A 22,719-nucleotide genomic window follows, 5' to 3' on the forward strand; every position below is an offset into this window, starting at 1 on the left:
TAATTACTTATGCCTACCTGTGTGCTGCAGGTTCCGGGGAAATCAAAAGTGATATGATATTTAGTACCCCAAAGATTGCTTGAGTGGACAAGATTAAAACCTATGAAAAAATTAAATTCTAAAACCAGAAATCCCCAGAAATACAATGCAGAGTTTAAATAGTTTGTAAATCCCTGCTTCATATGTTAGTCCTGAATGGTTTCCTTTCCCTACATAAAACTGCACAATTGCGCTTCCACCCGTACCTTAAAACCATTTTGTTTCAGGTCAAAGGTTTGTGTTTGGAGTTAAATCTAAGTGAAACAGCACACCATACTAACTCTATAAAGTCAGGCAAGATAAAAATTTTAAATTCAGAAGGATGGCAGGGAAATCTCTGAACTGGTTGGGGCCACTTTCTTTGGACAAAATCACCGCTAAGTCTGCTTCAGGCTCCAGATCTAGGTATTCATTTGGAATGTATCTTCCCTGTTTTTTTTTTTTTTTTTTAATCTATTTATTTATTTTTATTAAAAATTTTTTTTTAAGTCTTGCTATTTATTTATATTGAGAGGGGAGGGATAGAGGGAGAGAGACTATAAAGCAGATTCCAAGCTGAGCATGGAGCTCCACACAGGGCTGGATCCCATGACTGTGAGATCATGACCTGGGCCAAAATGAAGAGTTGGCCACCCAACCAACTGAGCCACCACAGCACCACCTTTCCCTGGCCTTTCTGGTCTTCACCGATGGGAGTTTTCCCTGGCAAAGGACAGAGGAATGGGACTCAGGCCGATTGGGGTGTGAGATCAATGTTATAAATCTGAGAATGTACAGAAGAAAAGATAATGCTTTGCATCTTCCTTATGTTGAGATCTTGCCAGTTCGGGCCCTGATCCTAACACTTTTAGGGGTCTCATTGTTAAGGTTCAACACTTAAGAACCCAACTTTTTCTTCCCCATCCAAGGATGCTGTATGCTAATAGTGCCAACTTGCACCTTCCACAGTGTCTCTAATGGCCTTGCAGATTAGTTAGGTCTGTTATTGTGACTGAAATCCCAAAACTTACTGGCTGAGGAAGAAAAATGGACCTTTTGGCTCTTACAGTCTACAGAGCCAGAGTAAGGCTGATTTCTGGCTCAAGAAATCTCACCAGTGCAGTTCAACTCAGCTCTGCTCTTTCTCTTGGCTTTATTCTTAGACAGGTTCTTTGTTCATGAATGAAATATGGGCAAGAAGCTTCAAATTTGACATCCTTTCACTTTCAGACAAGAAGCCAACAGTGATTTTCATTAAAATGTCTCAGTGCATCTCATTGGCTTCAGTGGGGTCCCATCCTCATCTCTAGCTATGTCTGTAGGTCAGGCGAATGTAACAACCTGGTTGGCTTAAGACTGAATCACATGCTTCATTCCTTTAATTGGAGTCCCACCTAAAGTGTATAGCCTAGTATGTGGAAGATTTAATGTCTGGAAATAATAAATCCAGACTTCAGTTAACAACAACAATAATAACTGAACTTCTATAATCATTATTATGTCTGCAAGCTCTATTGTGATTGCCAAAGATTAATAATCTTTAGATAAGAATGTTTTGCTTTGCCTGGTTATCTAAAGAAGTAAAAGGGATGCTGAGCCCTCTATAGTAAGGGCCACAAATGTCCACTGTAGTTTGGTGTCCAAATATTTTTGGCCTCCAGATAATCTCAGGAAGTATGATTGAAGCAGTATCCACAGGCAGCATGGGTGTATGGTCACATAAGGGTGTGGATGGAGTGTTTGAATATTTGTATATTTTGTGAACAAAGGTCAACTTTAAAGCTAGAACTGGGCATTTTTGGTAGGGGATTAGCTAAACACTTTATCTTTGTGAGATAATTTGACCTTTGGTTAACTCTGTAGCTCTGTTCTTCTGGAAACCTGAAAATGATGAAGTGTCAGTGTTATTTCTAGGCAACGTTGCTTAGGGTAAAAATGGCCCATGGAAAGTAGGAGAATTTCTCTGGTTGGTCTGACCCTGACCATGCTCTCTAGGAGGAACTGTTTGTCCATTTTTCCTATGACCCTGGATTTGGGGGAATCTCTAGAAAGTCCCTTCCCCACCATCCGTCGTATTCTTCAGCTGACGTGAGTGATGAGGGGTAAGCCCTTGTTGGTCTGGAGTGAGAAGCCATCATTTGGGGCTCTTCTGAGTGTAATGACCCTTATAATTGGGCATAACTTTTGGGGGAACCCTGGAAATTACATCTGTGAAATTGTTACAAAGATACAGGCTCCTGGAGGAATAATGGTTTTAAGGCTGGTTGCTCTTGAACTTGCTTATGTTCCATTCATTGTTCTTGAGCTGTTACCTCAGGGCCAGACATAATAGCTCCTGGTTACTGTGTGGACTGTGTGGACTGTTGCATAAGATCCTATGGAAGAGTAATCCTGATGCTGCCCTGCTGGCAAACTCTCTGAGCTGACCAGTTGGCTATGATAGTCTTGTGTCTGAATGTTCACTGGGGCTTAAGAAGAACCATTGGTGGTATTGCAGACACATATGAAAATGCACCTGAAACAAGTCTCAGATTCCTGATACCATGATATGGCAGAGACTGGATAACTGTGTTTTACACCTGTTTCCTTTTCTTCCTGGGCACAAAGCTAGCTTCCATTTCCCAGCCTCTCTTGTAGCATGTGTGATCATTTGAGTTTTGACCAATGGAATGTGGATGGAAGTGAAGAAGAGTACTTCCAGATCTGGCTCATAAAAATTTTCCCTGTGCCATCTATATCTGCCCAATAAATGCCCAGGACTCTAAGCCTCTAGAGAAAGGTGAAAAACTTTCAGATAGGGTCCCTGAATCACCATGTAGAATGACATCTGCAATTGGGAGCATCCATTTAGACTTCAAATGAATAAGAAACACACCATTATTATATTTAGCCAGGGTGATTCAGAAGCTTTCCTGTGAAATCAGCTAGTACTTCCCCAACTAACAGTTGCTAACTAACAACTAACAGTCTTCAGATCCAGAAATTTTAACATGATACATTAAGGAATGCAGGCTTGCCACATTTCCAGGAATAGCTTTAGTTTTTTTTTTTTTTTTTTTAAATTTTTTTTTTTTTTTTTTTTTTTTTTTTTAGCTTTAGGGTTTTTTAAACCCCTAAAATATAAGCACAAGATGTATGTTTACATCATGAGCTGATGATTTGGAAATAAGATTCATTGACTTCTGAAATGTTAAGACTTTGGGACAGAATTCCTTGTTGTAAGTAGGGGAAAATGGCTGGGAGGAAACATTTGTATGAATATTGCTCTATCTATAATAACACCATCAGTTTCTGCCTTGTTAGTTCATAATGACAGAGAAAGACTGCAAATTGACTGTTATACTGGAGAAGAAAGAAGTTTAACTTTTTCCTCTTCTATAGCCTCCAGACTAAATAAGGGCTTCAGGGAGCTTCTAACCCATTGTTGTTTATAGTCCTGTTTCCTACACTATGGATGGACAGCCAGTGCAACTTTAGTCCGTGAAAAAAGGATACTATGGCCAAATAAGTTAGGGAAATAATACATAGAATATTCTCCCAAGAGAGTCTCTCAATGCATATCAGCATGTGTTTTTAACATCATAAGTTTATAATCAATAAGATTATAGTTACATAGATACAATGTAATTATATGTATATTATATGTATATGTAATTATAGTTACAAGATATGTTATAATTTTAATATAGTTTATTAAATTATTTAATTTCTATTTTATTAAATTGTTACAGTTTGAAAAAAATTATTTTAAGTAGGCTCCATGCCCAACATGGGGCTTGAACTCATGACCCCGAGATCAAGAGTCACATGCTTTACTGACTAAGCCAGCTAGGCACCCCTAAATTGTCATATTTTTATTTATAAATAGATAGCTCATGTTGGGTGTTGTAAACTACCCCTAAATCTCTTTAATATAGTAAAGGTTTATTTTTCACTCACTGCAGTACCATGTGGGTCAGTGGATGGTTGGGAGAGCATGGCTCTACCCCACTGTCATTCAGGGACCCAGGCTTCATGCACAGTGTGGGGCTTCAGAATTTTTCACTAGTTACTTTGCATCCAGGTAGCAGGGAGGGAAGTATGGGGAAGGCACACATGCTCTTTACTACCTTTGGAGGTGTTTCTTTTCACTTCTACTCACATTCCATTGATAAGAACCAATCCCAAGGTCTACCTATGGGTAAGGGTACTGGCAATCCCTTTAGCTGTCACAAGTTCTGTTGAACTTGTTCTGCTGAACCCTAAATATTTATTTTCTCCCTTTTGCCCTACAATAAATGTATATTCACATCCCAAGGAAGCTACCTAAAGTCCCGTGTAGTCACTATGTCAGCTGAAAATCCAGGATTTTTCACTGATGCATAATTGTCTCTGTCAAAGGCAAAATGAGAGACACATGGTGGTCCCTAACCCACAGCAGTTGTGAAATACTTTGGGTCATTCGGGTCTGAAGCTGCCGTCTCATTTCACTGATCTGGCCTTGATTCTGCTCTCCAGGAGAAACTCATTTGTTCTTTGTTGCCCATAGCCCTGGCTCTGTCCTCTGAGTGTATCCCTTGTCCATTACTTTTTCAGACCTCATCTGAAGTCAATGGTGAGGAGTCCGCCCACCTTGGCAGCTGTGTAGACCTTGCAAACCATGTCCCAGCCATCTTAGTCTGGAGTCCAGAATCTGGCTGGATGTGCAGTTGAGAGCTCAGAGGCCCCACTGTTTGGGGTGATTGGGCTATTAATGACAATAGTAACAAGGTTTGACATTTCTCCATTGCTTCTGGTTTCCAGATGCTTTTATATACATTATTGCATGCAGTCCTCAAAACAACCCCATGAGTGGGGCTGTGTAACAGTGAAAAAGAAAAAAAAAAAACACTGGGAAGTCTAAAGTGAATTATTAGAGGTCCATTCACAAGGCAAGAAAGAAAACTTACTTTATGATTTGTTTCTGCTTTATGGATCTCCCCCCTCCCCCAATCTGGGCTGTTTTGTGGGCTAATGATTCAACCTGTTTATTTTGTTAAAAGTCTATCCTCAGATTTAATGAGCCATCTATCTCTTCCCAGCAAACAAATGACTTGCTTTTGGTAAAGGAGACTGATAAGGTCCTTCTTATTCTGAGAAACTGTATTCAAGTCTGAAATACCGGATTCCACCCTGCTCCCTCCTCTTTACAGATTTCAGCTCTGGAAGGCCAGTAATACTGTTCTAGATCCATGACTCCTTCCGTCTTCCTCAGAGGCTGAGACGGTTCTTCAGAGGTACCTTCATGGGCCATTTCAGAGCCAGTGAGGCAGGGGGGAGGGGATTTGGGAAAGGTTCATCAGTTTTGGCTCTGGGCTTTTTAATCACTCCTCAATCAGGGCAACCTAGGTTTGGACTGTATTATTAGAATAAAGTGTTCAGCTACTAACAAAACTTGTAAACCATGGTCATTAGTTAAATACATTATATCTCCGGATGAGAAACTTGAGGTCCAGAGAGGTTAATTGACTAGCCTGAATGCACACAGATGTTCCCTGGAGGAACTGGGATTAACACTGTGTTTTCTGAATCCCAGAGAAGCAGTTCTTCTCTGGAGTGGTTGCCTCTTACTTCTCTTGGTGTAGCATCTGGTCAAAGATAAAGGGTGGGAGTCAGTGACTGAGAGCATGGGTAACTTGGGTAGGCAGCTTCAACCTCTTGCTCTTGGTCTCCCAAGTTTTCACTAGGTGAAATAGGAAGGGGGCTAGGCTTTCCAGGACAGGGCTGCTTTGTGAACGGCTGGTGGTACATCCTGCTAGGATCTTGGCAACTTTCAGGCAATTTCATCCGCCCCTATTTATCAAGGACTGTCTGAATTCCTTTTGCCATTCTGTCTCCTCGTCCTGCGTGCAGTTAGCGAACGGTGCCATTTAAAATCTCAAGTTGGAGAGGACAACAGTATTGTCCTGTCAATTTTGGGCTTTTAGAATGCTGTTTTTCCCAGAATCTGAAGATAGAGTGGATGGAGCTCAGCTTGATTCTGTCTCAATCCATGGTCTAAGAATATTGAATATGCAAGAAATGGCTGCTCTGTCCACCTCTCCTCCCCTACCCTTCTCACCACGTAATATTTACTTCTGCACAGGACTAGGAAAGAGCAATTGCTTTAAATTCAAATTTTCTTTTATTCATTGACAAAATACCTCACTGTGTCTTGTTTAAATGTGGCTTTTCACACAGTTGCAGCTTTTGTGGGGGGAGGGGCCTGAGTAATTTCCTTCTGTGTCTTACTGCCCGGAGGAGAGGAAAACAGAGCACCAATGTTTGGAATGTCAGTGACTTGAGAAGTTCTAGCAGGTTGGTTACTTGTTCCGACCACAAGGTTTGGTTCCCTTAAAGACTTGAATTTTGGCTGTGAGTAGGAGAGGTTTTCTGCAGGCCAGGGGATGGGCCCCCGGAAATGGAAAGTGGTGTGGTGTGCCCCCTAGATCTTCCTTACACATGCCCATCTATGTTCAGGTGAGAGCTGGGGCTCTGCTGCATTAGAAAGGTCCTATGGGTTGGTATCCATCAGGGAAAATGATCAGGACAGACTTTATTGGTGGGAGTTTGTCCATGTTTTAAGAATTCATGCTTATTTACTTTAGAGTTAGAGTCACTTTCTTTGCTGTTTATATTCCATTTTTAATTCCTTTTCTGCCCCCTGCTTTGTACTTCCGGTTTTTGACAAGTGAACAAAAATTCTTTTTAATAACTTTTAAAAAGGTATTATAATGCTGTCCAGAGAGGAAGAAGTGATCAGTTGACAAACAGAGAAACACTGAGCATTTGTTTTTATTTGCTCAGTACTAAATCTCTATCTCCCCCACAACCTTATTCTCTCCTAAATGTGTAACAACAAAGTAGGAGGTAATTTTTATTTTTCCCAGTGTGCCTTCAGGGAAATCCCTTTTAAATGTATGGATTTTAGTCCAATGAGGGATCCTCTTCCTTTGGTCTGCATTTTGCATATCGTCTGTTTCTTACAGGGCTTCCGTATTGTCTCAGGCTCCACTGGAAATGCAGCAAGGATTCCTAGCACATCCCAGTTGCCATAGCAACAGCAGTCTTTCCCATAATGAGCTGCATCATCTGAACTGATGTCACAGCATCATGCAGCAGGTCAAACAAGGCATCTCCTAGTATTGCATCCTACAGATGTGCTGTAAACATCAAAAGGAGATGGTGGGAGAAGGAGATGGTGAGTGTTGAACGTCTGGGCCTTAATTGCAAGGCTGTTTTGTTGGTTAGTCGGTGTCTGCTAAGGCGGAGATGGGGGGATGTTGTCTGCTTAAAATGGACTGGGGAAAGAAGGCTGTTTTACCTAAATCTGTTTTTCAGGCTGCTGGGTTAAGACAAAGGCCTTTAAGAGTCATAGAGGAATCATAATATGTAGAATTATTCTTGTTCCATCTCTGCCTGTTATTTTTGGTGTTCTCATAGAATTTTTCATAACCATAAGATAATTTTCGATTGCAAAATCCCCAATAGGCTCTAAAACGAGTAGTTCACAGTATTTCAGCATTGTAAAGATACAGATTTCTTTTTTTATGGGACAGAGCTAATTGGTCCCCTATTTGCTCTTGTGATTTTTGAAATATTTAGTGATTTACAGTATGAGATTTAGTATTTACCTCGGTTGGGTTTCATTTTCTTCATGGCAAGGAATGAATGCTGAATAAGCATTTGACATACCCCTGATGTGAAAGGGGATCACTTGCATGTTTAACACAGAATTTATGAAAAGCACGAAGATCCAAACCAAATGAAATTACTTGAGCCTTTTGATTTATGTGGTAGTCCTTCAACCCCTATCCTTCATAGTTAGTTGAAACCCTAATATTTTCCCATCTCTAGCTAGTCTCTAAAACAGCTGGAGTTGTTTGCAGGTGGACTTGTAACAAGTCTGCTCTCTGCGGCAGTTGCAGTGAAGGGTAACGCCGATGAGAGCCTCTGGAAGTGCCGGAGGTGCTGCTCTTAACTTTAGCCGGAATCTGGTAAGACAAATAAATAGCAGGGTTCTCAGTGACTGTGGCAAATACAGATCTCTGGGCTTAGTCATAACCTCAACTCAATCCTGAAAGTCCAGATAAACATGTATCATGTTCATTTCAACTCTTAGCTATTTCTCAGGCATCTTTGTTTTGTGTGTGTGTGTGTGTGTGTGTGTGTGTGTATTTTTATGCCCCCCTCTAAAAACTGTGGCCTGACAGTGTCAGATAAGGAGCAGTGTGTTGCCTTTTGTTTTGGGAAATGAAATGGATTTTCCTGGTGCAGCTGATTGCTACTAAGAGAGAGAAAGGAGGAGGCACATGTCAGTTCAGTTGATCAATATGTCCACTTGGAATCAGGGAGTGGTCTTTTGGCTCAGTGCTGCTGAGTTGATAGTTTTTATTTAAGAAGTCTTACAGGAAAGAATGACAACCCCCGAATTTTTCTTCTTTTAGGCTGTTTATTGAGCCTAAAAGAGATGTATCCTAGAGGCAGGAAAAGCAATACCTCTAGCTAGCTTGGAGTGATTCTTTTTTTTTTTTTTTTTCCCAATTATATTGGTCCCATTAGGCACTAGCCGCAATGAGAGACCTTAGATTTTAATTAGTTTGTTTATACACATCACATACTTACTACTGTCGGTCCTTTAAGCTTATGTGGCTGACATGCAGCTATTTGGGATGGGAGAGGTCAGCTCAGCCTGTTTTATTGCAAGCACTTAGGAGCATGAATTGTTCATTGCTGCTTTTTTGTTGTATAATGTGAACAGAAAGCTTTGCCGGGACTGCTGGGTGTGAACGCAGCCAAGTCAGAAGCTCTAAGGTGACAGGGAGGAGTCCTAGATGGAGATGGGGGAAGGGAAAGTGCATCTGGTTGTTGGATTATGAGTCTGGAGAAAACCAGTCAGTGCCCATTAGAATTCTTTTAAAGTATTACTTCCAAGGAAAAGCAACGAAGAAAGACTTGTTTGGTAACATGAATTGTTAGGAGTAAAAATAACCAAAGGCAGCATTTTAATGAGTTTTCTATTTGCTTAATTTTTGTTTCTTTTGTCTAACACTGTGTTCAGCTGCTTCATCATGGGTGATTTTTACAATTACTGGAAGTCACGGAAGCCAGATTCCTTAAGGGCAGTGTTAGAAAAAGTGGAGTCATGCTTTGAGGGTGGGGAAGGCGCTGGTGGGTGTGGGCTGATGCAGTTGTCTGGTGGAATATCCTCTCTGTTCAGAGGAACCTGTGACACCCCCCCACCCCTGCAAGTATTCAAAATGCAGTTACAGTTCTCCAACTTTATGCTTTTGTGCTCTTTTTGCTCTAGGAGAACAAAGCCCTAGTAATGAGAGCTGTCATCCTGATGCTCAGTTTCTTTGCAAAGGGCCACAGCCTGTGCTGCTCTCTGATGAGCTGTGTGCCTTAATTACTTACTGGCTAGGGCTATTTCACTTGCCTTAGTTTTAATATATCCCCAAGGGGTTGGATGGGGCGTGTGTGTATGGGAGGAAGGGAGAAATTGCTCTATAGCTGCATTTAGTGGCTTTTCACTGAAACTTTCTAGAATTTAGAGAATATTGTTTCATAGTGATGAGTGAAAGATATCAAGACCATGTTTACAGTGTGGCCAAGTTTCCACCATGGATGCCTCACAAGAAGTTAACCTCCTCCATGCTTTTGGTTATGGCTTTTTTTTTAACCCCCTGAATCACAAAGTTGCAAAGAAGTTAGTTATTTGTGGGAGTGATGAAAATAGAAATCAAAATAACAGTCACATCTGTTATTTATTCAGTTCTTACTATGTATCGGGCACTGGACCTAACATTGTTTATATCTTAGTTAGCCCTTATAATGACACAGTGAGATACAGAATAATAATTTCACTTTATAAGATTCGGTGATATTCATGTTTCGCAGAAATCAAGTTTAGCCAAGTTAACAAATTTGGCTAAGGCCATGTAGTTAATAAGTGACTGGGTCAGAATTCCAAACAGATGTGATTTGACTGTGATGCCCACATGCTTACTCACGGACATCTTAGTTTTATGACATCTTAACTGTGTATACCACATAAATGAGTCACCTTTACTCTATCAAACTCATCCCACCCTTCTCATTCTATTGGAAAATCAAAGTTCACATTGCACATGTGGAATGAAATCCCATTTATGACACCAAGTTCAATTTTACTACAGGAAAGAGCTTGAATTTTGGGGAGGTCCTTTACCGATCCTAGAGATTTAAGTAATGCAGTGTTGATGCTCAGGAACTATTGCCACTACCCTTGCTTGACATATCTTTCTAGCAGGGTCTGCATATGGGAAATGCTACATGAATGAGGGTGAACATTATGGAATTGTAGTAGAAGTTGGTCTTATCTAGGTCAGTAATGAATCAAGTTTGTTGTACCTGTCTTATCAGCTGCATATATAGTACTCTGCCAACTTGAAGATGTTTGCATTCCCTGGTAATACCAGGCAAGGAATAGAAGAGGTGACTTCTCTCACAGGCAGAAGGTGTACTCCAAATCCATCTCTTGCGTCAAGAAGACCAAAAGAGAGTTATTTTGCTGAGTATCTTAGTGGCTGAATCCAAACGCTGCCTATCTCTGACAAAGTACCAGAATAATGGGGTTGTGCAACATCCTGGAAGCCTTGTGTTTGAGGAGAGCTGATACAGTCACCTCTGCATCATCTTGCCCATCCCCAGCTCTCCACGCCCAGTGTCATTATGGGCTCTGAGGGCTGTTCTTTGTTTGACTGTGGGGCTAATGTATACACTGACAGCACATTGATATTGATTCTGGTATGGTGAATACTTAGAAATATCATTCCACTGAGCTCATTAGCCTTTTCTAGGTTCTGGGAAGAAGTTAACCTTTGTCCCAGCTTCCTCCAAGGAGGCCCAAGCTTGTGTCTGTGTGAGCCAAAGAAATGAGAGACTGATAGAAAGGCAGTAGAGTTACTGGGTACAGTGACTACATGAGTTAGATTATTAATTGGAAGTTAGGGAAGTTGGTAGACCTGCTATATGTGTCTGATTTCCTCCTATTTCCAATCCTAGAATCAGTGAATTATAATCTGTTTTGATCCTATGGATTCAGTTCAATCCAACAAGTACTGTTGAGTATCTACTATGTACCAGGCAATGTCAGGGAGCATAGCAGTAAACAAGACAGATGAACGGGTAAATTTATGGTGGGATCATTTATTCACTCTTATACTGTAATACTACTATTTCTATTTAGTTCCATTCCACTTATTAACAGATTAATCCATTATTTCTATACATCTATATAGGTAGGTGCATATGCATGTATGGTCTAATGTTTTTGTCTGCTTTTCAGCAAGAGGTTATGCTTCAAACTCTTCTAGCCATCTTGAAACTGGATGCTTTGAGTCACAAAAAGAAATGGGGAGAGAATGTGGAATCTTTAGAACAGGGTCTTAAGCTGGATAATTCATGGGCAGAACATTGCAGCTTCTTTTGTATACTGCTGGGTCAGGCTTCCTGGGCTTGGAACCTGTGCGTACATAGGGCCTGTGCTAAGAAGCGTCCACAGTTGATTTAAAGTTCTATTGTCACCATCTTGAAATTCTTTTCTTTCTTTCTTTCTTTTCTTGGGGAGGGGGAGAGCGCATCTTGAAATCCTTTTTTTTAAAAAAAATCTTTTAAAAAAAGATTTATTTATTATTTTAGAGAGAGCAAGAGAGAGTGAGATAGAGCTTACATGCACATAGGTGGGGAGGGGCAGAGGGAGAGAGAGAATCTCAGGCAGACTCCCTGTTGAGTGCAGAGCTTGATATGGGACTCAGTCCCACAACCCCAAGATCATGACCTGAGCCAAAATCTAAAGAGTTGGAGGCTCAACTGACTGAGCCATCCAGGCACTCCCATCTTTAAATTCTTAATAATTTTTTAAAGATTTATTTATTTGTTAGAGAGAGAATCTTCAAGCAGACTCACCTCTGAGCGTGAAGTCTGAAGAGGGGCTTGATCCCAGAATCCTGAGATCATGACCTGAGCAAAAATCAAGAGGCTTAACCAATGGAGCCACCCCGGTACCCCCTTAATTTTTGAGTAGGGGGTTCTGTGTTTTCAGTTTGCACTGGACACTGCAAACTTTGTATGTCCTGTATGGCCATTTTGATATAAAAAAATTGACACACAAATCTGAGTTCCAAGCTTCTCTTTGTAGGAATTATGTAATGTGGCTCACTTGGCAAGAGTTGACATAGCAGTATTCTCCAATTCATCAAGGTCTGTGTACCAGTCCCATCCATTTACCCTCAGCTGCTACTACTGCTTGAGCCCTGTGGATACGTGAGTTAGAGACCTCTGCTCTAGAAGAATTCAAACAAAAATTGGAGAGCTTAAAATAACTAAAGTAGCATTGTCAAAACAACCCAGAGCAAAGACCCCATATGTTGTAACTTAGAGGCATCCATGGTAAATTCAGTGCCATGCACGGTAGTTAAGTGGCATTTCTTTTATAGGCAATGGGGGACGTATTACATTATATGTAAAGATATTTGGTAGGTCAGGCTTATTTGTCATTACCATTGCTTTCAGGGGAGAAATCAAATCTTTTGCAAAGCAAGCTAATTAACCATCCCGTGGTTCATTGTTTATATTTATTCTCCCGCCCTTTGTTTACTCCTTGATTACTTTTATCACTTCTTTGTTTAACTCTCATTTGAACAACATTTTTATGCTGCCTGAGTGGTTTTTATTTTTTAGCACTATCCTTTTTTCATATTCTCTCTCCAGGAGACTGGGGGCCCATAATTTGAGGTTATACTACTGCAGGAAGAGTTCACATTTTTTTTTTTAATTAAAAAGGGAATTACAATCAGTATTTATAATGAACCCTTCCCTAGCAAGGCAGCTCTCGCCATGCTAATGTTTATAAGTCTAGATCCACCATCACTATTTGTAATAATGAGATGCTGGTAATAGACTCTTGAACCTTATAGTATGTGAAGCCTTCTGACCCTTCATGTTGCAGTGAGAAGTGGCTGTATTAATCTACGGATGTGCAGAGAATTGTTAGAGAATTAATATGAATGAAGGATGGCACTTGCTGCACAGGAAAAATAACTCTTTTTTTTGGCTGGTTGAGAGTAAACGGGACCTGACGGATATTCAAGGGGCTCTTGCCATTGCTTAGAGGATTAGGGGCCATTAGAGTCTTCTCTAAGGATGAAGCCCCAAACTCACAGCCTTATCATGTACTCTGTAACAATCCTAATGGCATCCATGGCCACCATCATACACACTGTAAAACCAGCTGTGTTAGACATTTCCCTATTCAGCTATCAACAAATGTGTCAGTTATCCACCCTGTATCAGATCGTGTGCTGAAGGAACAAACACTTTACAAATTAGGACAACCAAAGGCACGCACACGTCTATTACTTGGACAGCTTGTCATAGATTTAACATCCAGGTGTCAGGGCTCTGCTTGCAGACAGTCCTGGCTAGTTCTTCCCTTGTGTGGGTGGTACACTGAGATGGAGCTCCAGGCATGTCTGAGGCTGCCCTCACCTTTTCTTTTCCTTCATTTCCTTGATTTAAATGTTTTTTTTCTTTTTCTTTTTAAGATTTTATTTATTTGGAAGAGAGAGAGAAGGAAGAGCAGGTGCGTGGTGTATGCACACAAGTGGGGGGGGGCAGTGGGAGAGAGAAGCAGACTCCCTACTGAGCAGAGAGCCCATGAGGGATTCTAGCCCAAGACCCTGAGATCATGACCCTAGCTGAAGATAGATGCTTAACCGACTGAGCCACCCAGGCCTCCCTAAATGTTTTTTCTTAAATAAGTCCTTACTTTAGCCACTCAAAATCATTGTTTTGTACTCCTCTCAGCTCTTTCAATTCTTAGTGCTCATAGAGTCTGTCTGTGACCACTGTCACCTTCTGGGATAGCTCTGGACCCCCATAATCCTCTCAACCAGCAGCCCCCCCCCCCCCCCCAGGCACCTAGCTCCCCTGCCATAGTGTATTCCCATCACATTAGCATAAAAATAGTCCTACAACCAAGTGACACTGCACTTCCCCCTGTGAGTTAATCTGCTCACATTTAGCTTTTACTAATTAATTCAAATATTGCACTCAGTTTAACCTGTTTTTTGTTTTTTTTTGTCTGTGAAGTAAAAGGGGATGACTCTTTAAAATTTGTACTAGCTATCCTTGCAGGCAGCCTGTGTGGCATCAACTAGCAACAGCCAAAATAGCAGACCCTTATGTTGTAGAAGACTATACGCAAAAATCAAAACAGGTGTGCAAATGTAGTTTTATTTTATTTTTTTTTTAATTTTGTTTTATTTTTTCAGCATTCCAAGATTCATTGTTTATGCAACACATAAAAATTCATTCTTTAGTTTCAGTCTAACATTGCATTTTCTATTGAAAATAACTGAAAATAAGGAAGGGGGGGGGCTGCTGGTGAGAAGGGAGACAGCACAGCAAGTTCCCACAGCAATGCATCTTTCCTCAGCCTCTACCAGGAGTGGCACAGCTTCTAGGACACTCAAGGGGAAAACCTGTCTCAGGAGCAGCTGCTTGAAGATAAAGGACAGATTTGAAAATAAAGGCAAAAAATAAAAACAGCCCCTAAAACTGGCTCAGAGAACTAATGATTGCTTCGAGAACTGAGGGAGATTTAACTAGTGAAATAAGATATATGGTTTTCTCTAACTTAGTAATGAATGATTGATAACATGATTTGCAAACATTTGTATTTTGACTAATTAACCTGAAAAGGAAAACTAGGCTAAGAGGCAGAGGACCAAGAAAAAGGTAACATAACCAGCTTAGGAAGAGACATGTTTCACTATGTTAGTTTTTACTTAGCAGATTTTTCCTTTTGTTCTTCACTCTGATTAATGTTATTAGGCTTTTTGTGAATAAGCCCACATTTTATTTTCATTTTTTTAAATTATTCCTTAAGAAAATGACATAAATCATGATCTTTGGTATGCTGTTTTTCTCTGGTTCTTAGGTGTTAGATTTAACACCATCCTTGTGTAAATATTACATATGATTAAAAAGCTAAACAAGTAGTAAAATGAGTGCTATCAACCAACTTGAGGAGAAAACAAAATGTACTTTTCAAAGGTAATCTAGAACTTCAGATGGTGATGGAAATGTCATATTATCAAACTTAAAGTGATTCTTTGTAATAATTTATACCAAATGAGGGTTTCCATTTTGGGTTTTGGAATCCTAAATTCCGATAATTTACACATGGGTATATAGACTGATACTCTCTGTGCAGATTAGTTGTAGGGAGGTGGGCAGGGATGGGAACAATAGCCAGGTCTCCCTTCTTGAATCATGCTATCTGCTGACATCCTAAATCTAATTGCTAGATGAGGACAGAGCCCAGGAGGATGGATTTTGGAGGTAGGTGTATTTACCTTTGAATCTTAGCTTTAATATAAAATTGTTAGATCTATGATCTAGAGTTTCCTAGAGTGTCATTTTCCCCATATGTAAAATGGAGAGAATATCTATTTTATAGGGTGAAATGAAGTATTTTTATGTAATGTTATTGGCACAAAGCCTTTGATAAGTGCAAGTTATTATTATTTCACTTCTCAGAAGTAGTGGGATAAGATTAATATCCTTCCAAGAAATATAAGTTCTCAACTCTAATCCTAAAACCAAGGAAATAATTTTCAGAGCTTTCATAAATGGAAAGGAAACCCTTTAATATACTTTAAATGCTTATACTGTGCTATGCACATATATTATTTCACTTTCTTTCCCTGCTTTTTTCTCTGTAGCACTTATCACCATCTGCAAACATATTTCTCCTTATCTTCCCTTAGTATAAAGCAAGTTGCACGAGGGCAGAGATTTTTGTGTTTTGTTCATTGATGTATCCTTAGTACCTAGAATATTGCTTGACATATGGCAAGGGCTCAATAAATATTTGTTGCAAGAATGAATAAATCTGGGGTGCCTACGTGGCTCAGTCAGTTAAGTGGCTGCTTTTGGCTTGGGTCTTGATTGCAGGGTTCTGGGATAGAGCCCCATGTTGGGCTCCCTGCTCAGTGGGGAGTCGTCTTCTCCCTCTGCTCCCTTCTCCATTTGTGCTCTTTCTCTCACTCTCATAAATAAAATCTTAAAAAAAAAAAATAATGAATGTGTCTGCATAACCCTATGAGGGAGGCAATATGATTGTTTTCAATAAGTAGTAAATAAATTCTCTTTTGCAGTGATGCTTTTCAAGGTTCTAAACATCCTTGAGTAATTCTTACTATTCTAGATAGCATGCCAAGAAGCCCTGTGGCTGATGGTTAGGCCATCATGTACCATCCAATTCTTCTTCTTCTTCTTCTTCTTTTTTTAAGATTTTATTTATTTATTTGACACAGAGAGAGAGATCACAAGTAGGCAGAGAGGCAGGCAGAGAGAGAGAGAAGGGGGAAGCAGGCTCCCTGCTGAGCAGAGAGCCCCGATGCAGGGCTCAATCCCAGGACCCTGAGATCATAACCTGAGCCGAAGGCAGAAGCTTAACCCATTGAGCCATCCAGGCGCCCCAGCCACCATCCAATTATTCTGAATTCTCCATTGAAAGCACAGATACTGCCTAGGCAACTCTGATGGGCTCCTCCTCTGTATTTACAGAGTTTCTACAAGGGGCCTGGGGTTTTATAAGTCATTTGAAAGATGCATTGATTCTTCTATTGGTGTTTTTTTCTTCCCTTCTATCTCTCTTTAGTGAACTCAAGTCTCCTTCAGAAACAGTTATTTACTCTCTTTTAAACCATCGATCCTTAGCTATAAATCTCAGACTGATGGATTGATGGATATTGAAAGAATCTCCAGGGAAAAGACCAGATGGGGGAATGATAAGCCATAGAAGTCAGTTCTTCCCTTTTGCTATTTAAAATGCTCTACTGAGAACTAAAGCAAAGCACAGGCACATAACAATACAGTTGTTTGGCCAGAACATACAGCCTCATATATGAAGGGAATAATTAAGATAGCTGATTTCTGCCATTTATGTTGAAGTAGAAGCAAACTGTCTTTTAGCAGTGGATATCTATAGCTGAATCTTGTACTGAAGACATAGTCTAAATGTCATGCTTTTGAATCGAGTATTTCTCAGAGAGCAGGTGTGAGATTTTTTTTTTCTTGAAATTCAAACCATTTTGACAACATCCTATTTTTAGAATGCCTTTCTCTGTAAAAAGGCAACACAATATCCAAAAGTAATTAGAAAAGCATCCTAGGAGAAGGCTGTGTTCTGGTTGTACCATAATAATAACAGGCTGAATAAGAAAATGTAATGCTGTTAAAATTTAAAACTCATAGTGTTTTTATTTTATGGTTATGAAACATATTGAATATGTTTACTTTAGCAACCTCATCAAGCTACAGGATAAAAATTATGCCTCATGAAAATTTTCTTTAATCTGCAACACATGCCGTGGCCAGTTGAAATATACCATGGCTAGTTGAAATATACAAGCATATTATAGTGTTCAAGTAGAATCTTATTCTGACGTATTTTTAAGAGCCCTGGACTGGAAATAAGGAGCCTGAGTTTTAGTTTCTGCTGAGATAATCTTCCTAAACATTAGTTTCCCATACAATAAAACAAAAGGATTAAATTTAAGTGATTTTTTTCCCCTTTTAGCTCTAATATTTTATGCCTCAGTGACAGGGTTCTCCAGACCTTGCAATTGTTCAGTCATGTGATTTTTCCAAAACAGTGTTCCATAGAATATATTTTTTAAAGATTTTATTTATTTATTTGTCAGAGAGAGTGAGCGAGAGAGAGAGAGAACAAGAGTGCAAGCACAAGCAGGTAGAATAGCAGGCAGAGGAAGAAGCAGGCTCCCTGCTGAGCAGGGAGCCCGATGTGGGACTGCATCCCAGGACCCTGGTATCATGACCTGAGCGAAGGCAGACACTTAACAACTGAGCCACCCAGGCATCCCTCCATAGAATATTTTAAATTTGCTTAGTGCCCTTATGTAGGTGAAAACATAATTTATACACTATTTAAATTTCAGACTTGTGTGTTTCATTAGCTTGTGTTTCACAGTAGTCTTGATGGTTAACCTGTGGTCAATGCATAAGTTTTCACTTACACCAGCAAATTATTGTCTTTTACAACCCACTTTTTGACAGTTTCCTTATCTTGCAAATCCATGTATTTTATATTTGTTCTTTCTCTTGTTAGCCGTAACATGTATTTTCTGTTACTGAGTTGAGTGAAATGTTTGGTTCTCTTCTACCCCTCCTACCGGATGTGGAATCTTTTTAGAAAGTCGCACTGCTATGCCAGACATTTATAAAAAATACCATTGTTTTGCTTTTATAAGATCAAATCATATGGGATTTCCATTTTTGTAAGTCAGAAATGGCCAAACACTGAAAGTTTCATGTGGTTCAACCCATTAATTTGTTAACTATCATAGCAGTATAAATCTTTACTATTTTTAAATTCAGTAGCCAAAGTTAGTCCTTAAATGAGTAAGTGAAATAGTGCAAAGAGCAGACAGGGATTTTGGTGAAAGACCGATCTGGGATTCTACTTTTCTATTAGAATGTTCCTTGGGCAAGTTGTGCAATTTTGCTGAGTTTCAATTTCTTCGTTTGTAAAATACAAGTGCTGACACCTGCCTCACAGGCTTGCTGAGAATGTCCATGATTCTCAGAATGATGCCCGCTACATGCTTCCCACTCAGTCATTGGTCATGATATTGTTACAGTGTAATCATCATAGTACTCCTTCAATCGTAAATTCTTAAATGTCCAGCTATTAAATCAAACAAGTAGACCGAAACAGACTAAATGAGAAATGGTTATGAGAAGGGGAAGATTTCTGGAATCTTATCCTCTAGGACAGTGTAGGCTTTTGACAAGGTAACTGAGGGCCATTTTGAGGGAGAACAGGAAGGCTGTCTTTCATCATCCTCAAATAACTATCTCTGGAATAATAATTGCATAATTTATCTGGCATCTGCAAATTTACTTCAACTGTTTTCCTTTTTATATTTTAGTTTTTTGAGAGGATCATTAATAAACTACTTTTATGAAAACTATGGACTACATTATACATAAATATAGCAAATAGATTTAAAATTTTACTCTGTAAAATTGAGCTAAAAAAGGTCAGAGATTAAATGTTCACAAGTATTCTATATGTTTAATGCATACTACATCAACAAGTTGAATGTTTCACTTAGTTTAAAATGACTCCCATGAGATGTGAGCATAGTCCTAGACTGGAAGGGACAGTCTTTAGCTCTCCTCCTTTTCTCTGGATGACCCTGTGCTTGTTGATCCTGTAGCTGTGTGCTGATGACTCATGAATTCAGATTTTTAGGCTCTGGTAATTTTTTCCTGAGATCGAGACTTCTGTTTCTCCTGCCTTCTGTACGTCTTCTCCTGAATTTTCCATGAGTACTTTCACTCTGCATACCTAAAATGATCTCATCCTTCCTTATTCCAAACTTGTTCCTCTTTCTGAGCCCTGCCTGGAGTGAAGACTTGCCTTCAATCCTGTCCCTCAGGGCAGAGACTGGGCATTATCCTCAGCTTCCTGTTCTATCTCTCCCCTCCAAGACCCAAGTCAGAGGAGCCACCAAGTCCTGTAGGGTTTCTAGTTCTTTGGGCTTTAGTGAAAATGAGCTTAGGGGAACCCCAAGTAATTTTTTATTCTGTGATAGGTTTAGGTCATGCTCCCTGACACCCTGGCTTTCCCTTTTCTAAACCAAAGACCTGATATTATTAGACATTGTGTCGTGGAGGCACCTTCCATCCGATATTTCTAGCTGTGCTCTGAACTTTTTTTTTTTTTAAAGATTTTATTTATTTATTTGATAGATAGAGATCACAAGTAGGCAGAGAGGCAGGCAGAGAGAGAGAGAGAGAGAGAGAGAGAGAGGAGGAAGCAGGCTCCCTGTTGAGCAGAGAGTCCGATGTGGGGCTCGATCCCAGGACCCTGGGATCATGACCTGAGCTGAGGGCAGAGGCTTTAACCCACTGAGCCACCCAGGTGCCCCTGCTCTGAACTTTTTGAGCTCTGTTAAGATCTGTGTCCAGGCAACCCCAGGTATCCAGTATGGCAAATGTGCTGTGGTGAAAAGGGAAGAAAATGCACAGTGAAAGCACTGGATGGGGATGCTAACAAACAGAGGTGTTATTCTAGATGGAAAGAGTTTGGTATTTTTTCCACGTTGAAATGAAAGTTCATCTGATCAGAGAGTTCCAAAAGTTGATATATAAAGTCACTACATCTGACTCAAGAGGATTACATACTGCTGACTTCAGCACCAGAATGTATTTCTTTTTTACAGGCATGATTCTCATTTGTTTTTTGAATTAATTCCAATGGATATGAGCCAGTTTTAACTCTGTGACCCACAACACTGGCATTGTTTACAGTAATGTGCACATGAGAACAAAGCGGTGACCTTCCCCCCTATCCCCCTTGAAGGATTCAGACAACTTGTTCCCATGAGGAAGTCAGGTGGCATGTTGTTGAGCTGGGCTTGGGGTCAGTTAGAACTTCTGAATTAGATCCCAGCTACACAGTAGCTCTGTGCCAAGGGAGAGTTTCCTAGCCTTTCTGGGGTCTGCTTTTCTTCATAGTACCTGTCTTGTCAAGTATTGTGTAGTTTAGACACATGTGTATAGAGCATCTAGTACAGGGCCTAGGATACATGAAATTCTGAGGAGTGGTACTCTTAATCTCATTAAGGGAAATTCCACATTTTAAAAATGTGCATTTACTTCTCTAATATAGATTGAATTCACAGTCTGCTACACACTCATTAAAAATGCTCTATACAGTTAACTCACATTTCCCCCACAGATGTAGAATATGCAGGCAGACACAAGGGTTTTGCATCTTCTGTCAGGGAATGAAATTGCCTAGAGGGGTTCTCTGGGTACAGGTAAAGTTCTACCTTGGAAATGATAATGTGATTTAGCAACGAAGGGTTAATATTCCTTACCCTGTCAGCTGTGGTATAGCCTGGAGCCTCTACTTGAAATGCCTCCATCACTGAATTCCAGATATGTCTGTGTATGTCCATGGGATGTCTTCCCTATGTCTGTGATGAGTTGATAGTTTGTCCTGTCAGTGAGCAGAGTGTATTGGCACCAAAGTCGAAGAGATTTCTGAAGAGAATTCATCCTTGGAGAGGAGGAGTCAGCCACAACAAGCTTTAATCATCAGAGGGTGGAGTGATTCTGAGCCCAGTTGGATGTAGGTCATGAGGTATCCTCTCCTGGTCACTCCCTGGACAGGGCTGAGTCTTGTAAACACTAAGGAGGAGCAAGTGGGCTGGACATAAATGCTGTTTCACTAGAGAATGCATCCCTGATTTGAGCACAAGACCACTGCTCCAGCAGTCTTTAGCAAAATACATCAGACAAGAGGGAGAAAGGCATGTTCCTCTCTTTCCATGGATGCTCTAACTGGAGGTTTCCAAATTCTTTTAATTGACTTCTGTATCTATTAAAAAATATCTAAGCCTTCTCCTACTAATATATTGTATATTTTATAAAACATACACAAATGTGAAAATTAAAAAGGATGAAACAAAAATTGAACAGAAAACCTAGTATTTTCTTCACACTCCTAAATGTTTGCCTTGTATCTTCCATGGAGGGAACCTGTTCCAGAGCATCAGTGGGAAAGGCCTGTTGGTATTGTTGTTCCTGGCAGAGGTTCCCAGGCTGTAATGAGTATGCATGCATGTGAGACCCATGCTGAAACTTCATGAAGTTCTACATAGGGGTTCCCCCTCCTTTTTTTCAGGGAGCTAGACTCTGATGAGGCAGGCAAGAAAAAGAAACAGAAAATCTAAGACACTGCTAATAATGTAATTCCATTTGTACCCCCAGGCTGGTGAGCCCTGGGGAAAATTGGGTTGTAGAAATAAAAAATATTTCTGAGGTAGTATGTCTGTATTGGATTTTAGAGATTACTGTCAGCCTTTTACATGTAACTCCTCAACAACTTTGTATAGAGCATAAATGATGGAAATTGAGAATTTCTGTAAGCCAATTTGATCACATACAATTCTCATATTCTTTTGGAAAATCATAGTAGTCACCCCAGAAGTCTGAGATGGTGATAATTTGCTATTCTTCCACAACCTAGCTATCAGATTATAATGAAGGGAGGCCTCAGGCAGAATTTACTACACATCAGATATTTACTGGACTACCATTCATTAGAAAGTAGGCACAAAATATTTTAGATGATTTGTTTGGTGGGTTTGTTGAAGTCCTAGCTCTCTTTCCGTTGAGGTGGTTCCAACTATGTAAAGTTTTACTCGAGGTAGGATTCTGCATCATTTAGTAAGTATCATACAATCAGAAATTCTTTTAAGCCAGTGGCTATAGGCAAGGACACATTAGGGATCAATCCTTGGACAGCATTACTAAGGGGTATTCCTGAGGATTCTTATCCTTTCTCTTTGCATGTGTGTCTGCAGTATTTTAGCTAATTTGCATGCCTTGAAACCCTTAATTTCACTAAGGAAAAGCTACTTCTAACTTTCTTGCTAAATGGTAAAACTGGTTATTGAGGTAGTACTGAGCCTGCCCCCTTTCTAATATAATGCTGGCTGGCACACCCCCGTGACTCCAGGACTGTATATTCCAGATACCAGTTTAGCTGACTACACCTAGAACTGAAGCTTAAGTTGTCATACAATGATACTGAAGTCTGTTAAATTACATTGC

The 22,719-nt window shown here is 40.0% G+C and overlaps 1 protein-coding gene across 4 annotated transcripts in view; it reads left to right on the forward strand.

Annotated features, from left to right (window-relative positions):
- Positions 1 to 7,033: 7,033 nt before the first annotated feature.
- AKAP6 (A-kinase anchoring protein 6) overlaps positions 7,034 to 22,719 on the forward strand; it is a 464,720-nt gene continuing 449,034 nt past the window's right edge. For 3 of the 4 annotated variants that reach the window (XM_059181873.1, XM_059181872.1, XM_059181875.1), the window contains exon 1: positions 7,034 to 7,216. The gene's annotated coding sequence lies outside the window, so the exon portion shown is untranslated. The remainder of the gene's footprint in view (positions 7,217 to 22,719) is intronic. The other variant, XM_059181876.1, reaches the window with a different exon arrangement.

Source organism: Mustela lutreola, chromosome 7 (assembly GCF_030435805.1).
Source record: "Mustela lutreola isolate mMusLut2 chromosome 7, mMusLut2.pri, whole genome shotgun sequence".
Classification (NCBI taxonomy): Eukaryota; Metazoa; Chordata; class Mammalia; order Carnivora; family Mustelidae; genus Mustela; species Mustela lutreola.